A 10,633-nucleotide genomic window follows, 5' to 3' on the forward strand; every position below is an offset into this window, starting at 1 on the left:
ATTTCAGGCCCCTGGATTTACATTCCACAGACTTTCTTGTATAATGGAATAGTTTTGGGTCCCTTGAGGGTAGGCATATGGCTCCGCAAGAGTGTTGATGGCTTTCCTATGACATGGGCATGTGTATTTCTAAATGTTCTCACTTGGAGCAGTTCTTTTTTTTTTTTTTTTTTTTTGCTGTACGCGGGCCTCTCACTGCCGTGGCCTCTCCCGTTGCGGAGCACAGGCTCCGGACGCGCAGGCTCGGCGGCCATGGCTCACGGGCCCAGCCGCTCCGCGGCATGTGGGATCCTCCCAGACCGGGGCACGAACCCGCGTCCCCTGCATCGGCAGGCGGACTCCCAACCACTGCGCCACCAGGGAAGCCCCTGGAGCAGTTCTTTTAAAAAATGTTCCTCAGTGACCGTTTATGAGGAAAGTTGCTTGTAGACTTAGGTCCTAGGGCTAAAATGTGGCCAGCTCATCCTCTTCAGGCAGGGATGCTTCTAAATTGAGAGTATCATTTTTAAAGCAGTTTTATTTAAACCTTTCTTTGGAACAAACATCTCTAAAACTCTGTTTTTCCCTTCTATGTCTAATTGGGTATTTTGGGAAATGAGTATTTCTAGTATACTGAGAATTAACAGAAAATAATCATAAATGGGGTGGGAGAGAGTTTTATCAATTAGCCACTGTCACACATTGTTCCACAAAAATAAGATAATTCCCTATTATATTTAATAATGATGTTATGGTTGGGGTTATTCTTATATTACTTTATCAGGGAGATAATTGCACTGCTGCTTCCAGGGTCCTACCAGGTCTCTGCTATCTGGTAGCTATGAGCAGCTTGGCTACTTTGCACCATGAGTAAATAATTCGTGACAGATCTGTAGCATTTTTAGATAAAAATTCAATATCAAGTTCATGACCTTAAAAGATATTTGCATGTGTGTAGAAGACCTTGAATACCAGGATTAAAAATTTGTTTAAATGGCTGATTAATGAATGAGGTAAAGATATTTGCTTTCAGCTCCAATCTGCTTGCAGTTTCACAGCCAAAGATATTAGACAAGCTCATCAGGTGATTGAAGGAAATACACTCCATTTCTTCCCCAGGAGCCTTGATAAGACGCCATGATTCCTCATCCTTGGAGATGATTGGCTTGAACAAAGATTATGGAGAAGAAATAAAAGATCAGAAGGCTTAATTGCATTTGCAATTAAGGGACACAGAAAGAGGTGGTACAGAGAGAGGTTCATGACCAGCCTGAGCCATGAAAGGGGAAAATGGATAAAGAGATTCATCCTCTCTTGGAATTAATTACTCTTTGCTGTGCCCCTAAAGGAAAGCAATTATACAGCCATTATCTTAAAAGGCCTCTTTAATAGTCAGTTCTCTAATGTCTCTCTGCTTTACTGTGAAGCAGGGAGCCCAGAAGCCTTGGGGAACAGTGCCCCATGTGTTCAATGACTGACTACCGAGTTGAATTATTGAAACAGTTTTGTAGGGCTCTCCAGAGAGCACCAACCACCTTAATCACTGGAGAGGCTCAGTGGCTCACAGTGCCCTGTCGTCTCCTGATATTGCTCTAATTTACCCATGGAACCAATCTCAGGCTGTTTTCTTTAACATTATTAAAGCATGGCATGGTGGTTTGAGTCATGAGTTTGGAAGTCTGATCGTTTAGTTCAAATCACTGCTTCATAACCGACTAGCTTGGGAGATATAGAAACTTATTTTACCTTTGTGAGCCTCAATTTCTTGACCTGTGGAATGGGGAAGACAGTGTTATTTATTCAGCACATTGTGTATCAGTTGCAGGAAACCCCAATTGAAACTGGCCTGCCTAGTAACGAAATTTATGATCTCGCACAAGTGGAAGTCAGGGTGAAGTGTAATCATAGTGCCTCTCAGGACTCAAATGTTTTCTATTTATCCCCTCGGCCATTTAATGGTGGCAGTGTGGTTGCATTATCTCCAGATGTCATACCCAGAAGTATTGATGTAATGTGAGAAGAAAGATTGTCTCATTCTTGTATATCCTTTTTAGGAGTAAGAAAATCTTTCCTAAAAGTCCCTCACCAGATTTCCTTTCATATCTTATTGGCTAGGATTTGGTCACATGCTCATGCCTAAATCAACACTGAAAAGAAGAATGACGTTACAATGGTTATCTTAAGATAATCACTTAGAATAGATTTCAGAGAGCAACCACCATGACTGCTACACGAAGGATTTTGTTAATTATTCAATGAGATACTGCACATAAAACACTTCATACAATCCCAGGCACAAAAACAAACAAACAAACACAACCTCTCAGTGAATTGTTATCTATTATTAGTTATTGGTCAGTTGACTAATTTGTACTAATATGAAAGTACAGATACTGCTTCTCTAGGAACATTTTTGTTCTAATGAGCCAGGAGACTTTAAATGAAAATCATAAGTATTTAATGGTGGATTTGTAGACATCAGTGAGCTGAATTAGGAATCTATTTTGTGTGGCTTGGGGTACTTTTATAGAAATGCATATATTTGTGTAAATAGAGGAGTTACATCCTTAGAGTTTCATCTACTGTTGGGACTGGGAAGTTAATGAAACTACCAGGAAGAAGAAAAATAAGAGCAGAACAAAATTTCTCAACCACAGCTTGGCCATAGCCCCTTCTCTTCCTCTTAGCATAGTAAATTACCTGATCTTTATGGCACTTTCAGCCCAAAGACCTCTAAGGTTTCTCCTAGCAACCCTCACACTCGCCTGCTATCCCTTGATTTCCCTGATGTAACTGGCAGGTTCGGAACAACATCAGATAGAACACATTTAGCTCCAGGCAGTGGGGAGGTATTCCTGCAAATAATCACTGTTGTTCTTGTATTGTCTATAACTCCTGCAGAAATCTAACCACATACTAGAGGAAGAGAAGGAATAGGCCCGAGGGTTTAAGATCGCTTGATGTGGACTGAAGCAGGACTATAAGTGAGCTCCCTCACAAATCATTCCCTCACAAAGCTCTGAGGTGAAAAAAAGGATCTGTTCATTAGACTAATGAGATGTCATGAGTTTTCCCTCCTACTGTATGTTTTATTTGTTAAGAGGATAAGTTCTGAATAGGAAACAGGTTATAGTCTGACCTCAGGGTTTAAGTAAGGGTCCTCATTCGACTGCAAGCTTTAAGATACTTGATAGGCATTTTCTACACTTTCTCATACAAACCATGTGCAAGGTTGGTTGGGGCAAGCCTTGTAGTTTTTGCATGACCTCCCTCCACTCAGGATCACGGCTAATAAATAACGAGGGGAATTTCTCAGGCTTAATGATGGGAAGTTTGGTTGAAAGCAGCAGTGCAGGTGCTTCTAAAACCCTTACCTCAAATGTGCCAAGACCCTGGCGCCTACAAGATGGGTCTGGGACTCTTACAAGGCCAGCCATTCTCTGGGAGGTTTCCAAGAACTTCCTGTTACTAGTCAGGCAAAAAGAGAGAGATCAAGAAAAAAGTAAAAACAACTTCATTTCTTTTGGGGAGTTCAGCATAATTTTTGTGGTTCAAGACAGATTCAGAAAATGCCAAGCTTGCAATAAATGTCACCTTTTTGGTAGTGCTGTGGGTAGACAGATGGTTCGTGGTCCTGCTGTTGGGGGCGATGAAACTGTGGGAGTGGTATGGAGAAAATCTTTCATCAGACTTTTTCAGAATACTTTCAATAACTGTTCCTTGACATGGGCAAACTCCTGTTGATTCTAAATTTAATTAGTGGCTTCTCTTTACGGCCATGAGCTTAGTTGCATAATTATGTATTGATCTTCTTTCTAATATTTAAATACCATATTAATAAATATATCTAAGACATACTCACGGAATTACTGCTTTCAGTGCTTTCTTTGGGACCTTAAAAGAGAAAAACAGAGATATAGAAAAGGCAGCTCCTTTTGTTATTACAAAGTCTCTTAAAAACCTTAAACTTTTTTTTTTTTTTTTTTTGCCATGAAGGAAAGGAATATTGTTAAGTGTCTTAGCTGCTGCTGGTTGCTACAGCTCAGGAAGCACTTATCCCTCCTTTTTGACAAAGTTAGTCAAGACGTGTTGTCTTTTAGAAATGAATGTTTTGCTTCCTTTCTTAACCGCAGTACTGCATTTCAGAACTCACAGGAGTATTTAATGTATAGGAGTCTCACTGTATTTCAATGTAAAAAAAAAAAAACAAGAGAAAAATTATTCTAAAAATCTGTTGAAGACAACATTGTATAATGCTATTTATTTATTTTAGATTTTTTAAATTGAGCTAACATTGGTTTATAATATTATATAAGTTCCATGTGTACATCATTAAAACAGAGTCCTCTTGGTAGTTGGACTATCAGGAAGAAAGAAAACAGATATTGTTGACTTTGGTGACCAGAAGTCTATCAGTACCATTCTGTCTGTTTCAGAGCCTCCTCCCTTGCTTCCCCTACTTCCCCAAACACACACACCCTCACACACATTTTCTAATTGTAAGTGAGTGGCCAGTTTATTTGGAGGTCTGCTATGGTCAGCCAGACACATAGAAAGTAGGGCTTTGTAGAAAAGAGAATGATCTTTGCAGGGCATATTTATAATAGCCTCCAGCAAGGACCCTCAGTGTGAGGGTGGCTAAAGTCTAAGCAGCCCTTCATCCCCATGTAATTAGGAATCCCAGTTAGTCAATTAGAAAGTATGAATTCCAGTATCATTTAAAATGTTATAAATTACTGTAGTCACAGCCAGTATTTACTCATTCATTTATTTATTCACTTACCTATATATATACAGTAAATATAGATTGAATTTAAAAGTATCTCTAAGTTACTGTTCAAGAACTGGGGATGCAAAGATGATACATGCACTCTGCTCCCAAGTATCTCCCAGTTTCTTTCTAGGGGATAGAGAAGGGGAGATACAGACTCACAGTCATAACAGAAAATAATCAATTCAGTGATAGAAACATGAAGAGGGAGCTCTCAGTGACCGGAAGAGGGTGAGTAGCCGTCATAGCCTAGGGGTGATCAGAAAAGAATTGCTGCAGAAAATGCTGTCTCAACTCTCCAGTGAACTATGGGTAAAGAGACAGTTGTGCGAAAGAAGGGAATCTAAGGTAAGAGACTCCAAGGTTCTGGGATAGTTTATGCAAAATCACTGAGTCAAGGATAGCCTGATATATGGGCAATTACAAGTAGCTCCATGTTGCCAAAAAGCATCCATCAATGAGGGGAAATGTTAGCAGATAAGGTTTGTGGGAGGAGATGGGAGTAGATCTCAGAGAGCCTTCCTGTGACATTTTAAGAGCTTGGGTTAATCTTATGGGAAATTAGGAGCAGAATGGCTTAAATCGTGGCATGACTAAATGTTTGTTTTTAATAAATTATTCTCTGTAGAAGATAGATTTGAGCAGTGAAATGCTTGTAAATGTTTAACAACTGCCTGTCTGAAAACAAGAAGTCTTGGTTATAGCATTTGCCAATTTCCACCATGGCCCATGGCAGATTCTAAGCTACCAACTTGAAGCCATTGAACCAGGAGTTGGGCGGAGAAGAGCGCAGCTGACTCTCACCGGCCGGTGCGGCCAACTCCAGCCCACCACAGGCTGGAGGGAGTAGGTTGGAAGAAGTAAGACCCGTTAGGAGGCTTTTATAGTCCAGGCAAAAGACAACATGGGCCCGAACTAACGGTGAGGCAGGAGATGTAGCGGAGAGAGCATGGCTTGGCTGTAGCCTCGGGGCTTGTTTGGGTTATGGAGGACGCGAAATGAATAAAGAAAGATGACTCCTGTGTTTTTAGTTTGGATCACAGGCTTAACTGCCACCCAGAAGAGCAGAATCTGGTGGAAAGCACACCTTAAATATAGTCACATGTGGAACATTCTGATAACATGTTCAGTGTCAGTGGTGGTGCATACCATCCTGAGTCCTGGGAACTAAGAAAGGGGTAGATGTATGGAGAAGAGGCATGGACATGGGAGTTACCATTCTCTAGGCGCTGATTAAAAGCATGAGTGGGTAGAACTCACTAGAGAGGTACAGAAGAAGACGAGTAGAACACAGCTTCCCAGCTACTGTGCTGTAGTATCCTGGGGTGCCTTGGATGGGTTACAGGTTTACAGACATACTGATTCCTTTAGTCCTGAGGCTGCCACTGAGTGTCCTGAAACCACAGAGCAGGGCTTGGGCCAGCAGAACCCCAGGACCAATATCCTAGGGCCACTAGCAGCTTTATCATTCCCCTTTCCTTCGTGTACTGTACACATGTTATCATCTTCTAAAGTGTTTCCTGATATGGAAAAACAAGTGAAATATTAGTGTATTTCACAACCACTGAATATATCTTCATTTGAGGGGAACGTAAATGAAAATAATCTTTAGAAGGAGACAAGAGGGAAAGATCAGGGAGGGAGGGTCAAGGAGAACCTGGAGAGAGTAAATATCAAGGAAACTAAATGTTTAAATTTTCAGAATGAACCTTCTTGCTGGTGATCAGTTACCAAAGCATGTCAGTTCATTTGCTTATCATCTGTGTCATTCATTTATTCATTCATTTTTCATTCAGATAGTCACATGCATGTATCAAGCCCCTGTGAAGTGTCAGGTGCTGGACTTTTTGAACATTACTTATTCATTTGATTCTGGCTTATAGCATAGAAGAAATGAACATTGCAGCAAGCGAGAGAGCAAATCAGTTCTTGTTGGTTTAAAGATTTACATATCACCTTAGTATTCATATTATTTGGAGGAAAGTCCAAATGTACTCATGAGGCAGTTCCCAGAGATCAAGGGGATTCTTTCTGGCATCTTGTTGAGAACCCCCTTGAAAGCATTCTTTATTCCTTCGGGAAAACTCGAGTGCATACTATGGGCCAGACAGTGGGCTGAGAATTCAGTAGACAAAACAGACAAAATCCTTGCCCTTATGGAGCTCACATTCTAGAGCTGAGAGACAGACTATAAGGAAATGAATAACTACAACGTATGGGATGTCAGATGATGATGAGTGCTGTGGAAAAAGCTAAAGCAGGAGAGAAAGAGTGGTTGGGGAGAACCTGCAATTTAACATAGTGCGGTCAGGGCAACTCCAACACATACTAAATGACAACAGGGAGGTCTCCTGAGTCATAATGACCAAACTCAACCAGTAACTCACGAGAAAAGCCAATGCACTGTTCCTTTCCTAAAGGAACTTATTTAAGAATGCTCTAGGGCCTGATTTTATATCCCAGTTTTGGCCCATGAGTCCATGAGCTTATTTTGTATTTTTATTAGTTAATGGCTAAACCTCTCTTTGCTCAGTGTCCCAGAATTAATGCCTATCGTCAAGCTGCCATGTGTTGAGCAACGGAACATTAGAAGTGTCCCTAAAACAGTCTTGGGTCTCCTGTGGCTTTGAAATGGGATATTTTGAATATCTTAAATTTTACCCTCTGTACCGTTTCACCCATTTTGCATCCTTTTATTTCTGAAAAAAGGCCCACTGGCAATTTTATTTCCCCTGCTGATAATATTCTCCCAGAGCCTGGTTATTTTCCTGGATGAGAGCTGGCTGAAGCTAAATCCTAATGTGTGGGCTTCACTGTGCCTGAGTATCCTGGGACCTGGCTGGAAAGCCGCTGATGGGAGTCTGTGCTATGGGGCGTCTGGGGCAGAAGGAGCAGTAGTTATTATGAGGTCCCTCTGGTCCTTTGAAAATTAGCCTCCCTTGGATGGGATTCAAGACAGATTTGTATTGGACCAAGTTTGGCAATACAGGTGTACCTCATTTTACCTGTCGTGTACGTTCATGAAATAGTGAATGAAACGAAGTTTGGCAACTCAAATCCCATCTGAAATGATCTAATGAAAAACACCGAGTGAATCCTTTTGGAAACTGAATAATAAACTTCAAATTTATATTCGTACAAGACACAGATTTGTGTATTCAGCGCATGTCTGTTAGTGTTATATCTCTAATGAAAAATTTGGGAGCACCCAAATCGTGGACTGATCAATGTGATAGTTAAGGCTTTATTGCATGAGATGTTTCCTAGAACAGGGTTGTTGGCTAGAACGGGGGTCGGCAAACATCTAATGTAGAAAACCTAATAGTAAATATTTCTACTTACTATTTGCAGGTTAAAGGGTATCTGTTGCAGCCATTCAGCTCTTGCACTATACAAATGAATCAGCATGGCTGTGTTTCAGTAAAACTTTATGGATACAGAAATGTGAATTTCATGTAATTTTCAGATATCACGAAATATTCTTCTGTTTTTTTCCTTTCAACCGTTTAACAATATAAAGCATATTCTTACTTTGCAGGGCATACAAAAGCAGATGGTGAACTGCATTTGGCCCATAGGATATAATTTGCCAAATCTTGAGCTGGAATGTAATGTTATTCAGGGTGCTGCTCACACATCATTTTCTCCAGGTTTACATGATTTTGTTGAGTGGAGGTTTGGGGCATTGTTTTTATTTTTTATTTTATTTAGCCGGACATCATATAATTTCTTTTTTTTTTTAACATCTTTATTGAAGTATAATTGCTTTACAGTGTTCTGTTTCTTATGTAAACAAAGTTAATCAGCTGTATGTATACATATATCCCCATATCCCCTCCCTCTTGTGTCTCCCTCCCACCCTCCCTATCCCGCCCCAATAGGTGGTCACAGAGCACCGAGCTGATCTCTCTGTGCTATGTGGCTGCTTCCCACTAGCTATCTATTTTACGTTTGGTAGTGTATATATATGTCCATGCCACTCTCTCACTTCGTCCCAGCTTACCCTTCCCCCTCCCTGTGTCCTCAAGTCCATTCTCTATGTCTGCATCTTTATTCCTGTCCTGCCCCTAGGTTCTTCAGAACCAATTGTTTTTTTTGTTTTTTTTTTTTTTTTGCGGTACGCGGACCTCTCACTGCTGTGGCCTCTCCCGCTGCGGAGCACAGGCTCTGGACGCGCAGGCCCAGCGGCCGTGGCTCACAGGCCCAGCTGCTCCGCGGCATGTGGGATCTTCCCGGACCGGGGCACGAACCCGCATCCCCCGCATCGGCAGGCGGACTCCCAACCACTGCATGACAGACTCTAGATCTATCCACCTCATTACAAATAGCTCAATTTCGTTTCTTTTTATGGCTGAGTAATATTCCATTGTATATATGTGCCACATCTTCTTTATCCATTCATCCGACGATGGGCACTTAGGTTGTTTCCATCTCCGGGCTATTGTAAATAGAGCTGCAATGAACATTTTGGTACATGACTCTTTCTGAATTCTGGTTTCCTCAGGGTATATACCTAGTAGTGGGATTGCTGGGTCACATGGTAGTTCTGTTTTTAGTTTTTTAAGGAACCTCCATACTGTTCTCCATGGTGGCTGTATCAATTTACATTCCCACCAACAGTGCAGGAGGGTTCCCTTTTCTCCATAACCTCTCCAGCATTTACTGTTTGTGAATTTTGTGGTGATGGCCATTCTGACTGGTATGAGATGATACCTCACTGTAGTTTTGATTTGCATTTCTCTAATGATTAGTGATGTTGAGCATCCTTTCATCTGTTTGTTGGCAATCTGTATATCTTCTTTGGGGAAATGTCTTTTTAGGTCTTCTGCCCATTTTTGGATTGGGTTGTTTGTTTTTTTGATATTGAGCTGCATGAGCTGCTTGTAGATTTTGGAGATTAATCCTTTGTCCGTTGCTTTGTTTGCAAATATTTTCTCCCATTCAGAGGGTTGTCTTTTCGTCTTGTTTGTGGTTTCCTTTGCTGTGGAAAAGCTTTTAAGTTTCATTAGGTCCCATTTGTTTTTATTTCCATTTCTCTAAGAGGTGGTTCAAAAAGGATCTTGCTATGATTTAGCTCATAGAATGTTCTGCCTATGTTTTCCTCTAAGAGTTTGATAGTGTCTGGCCTTACATTTAGGTCTTTAATCCATTTTGAGTTTATTTTTGTGTATTGTGTTACGGAGTGTTCTAATTTCATTCCTTTATCTGTAGCTGTCCAGTTTTCCCAGCACCACTTATTGAAGAGGCTGTCTTTTCTCCATTGTATATTCTTGCCTCCTTTATCAAATATAAGGTGACCATATGTGTGTGGGTTTATCTCTGGGCTTTCTATCCTGGTCCATTGATCTATATTTCTGTTTTTGTGCCAGTACCATACTGTCTTGATTACTGTAGCCTTGTAGTATAGTCCGAAGTCTGGGAGCCTGATCCCTCCAGCTCTGTTTTTCTTTTCTCAAGATCGCTTTGGCTCTTTGGGGTCTTTAAATTGTGAATATTTTGTTCCAGTTCTGTGAAAATGCCATTGGTAGTTTGATTGCATTGAATCTGTAGATTGCTTTGGGTAGTATATGACTCAGTTCCTTCACCTATTAAATGGCGAGGATGAAACTCGCCTCACGTCAGTGGTAGGAAGATTAAATTATCTGAAGTCATAAAGCAGGCAACACAGTTCTTATACATAGTAATCACTCAGTAAATTAAAATTCAGTGTGTGATAGTAGATGCTTAATAAAAAGTAACATCTGCTAATTTCCCCTCTCGTTGGAAAAATGTGCTGCTCTTGGAGATTACACTGAGGGTTAGCAGGTATGTGGCTTAGAAATATGAGGACGATTTGTAGCCAACACCATCTTCCTTCTTTTTGTTTTGGGTTGTCTCTTTCCC

Source organism: Lipotes vexillifer, unplaced genomic scaffold (genome assembly GCF_000442215.2).
Source record: "Lipotes vexillifer unplaced genomic scaffold, Lipotes_vexillifer_v1.1 scaffold518, whole genome shotgun sequence".
Classification (NCBI taxonomy): Eukaryota; Metazoa; Chordata; class Mammalia; order Artiodactyla; family Lipotidae; genus Lipotes; species Lipotes vexillifer.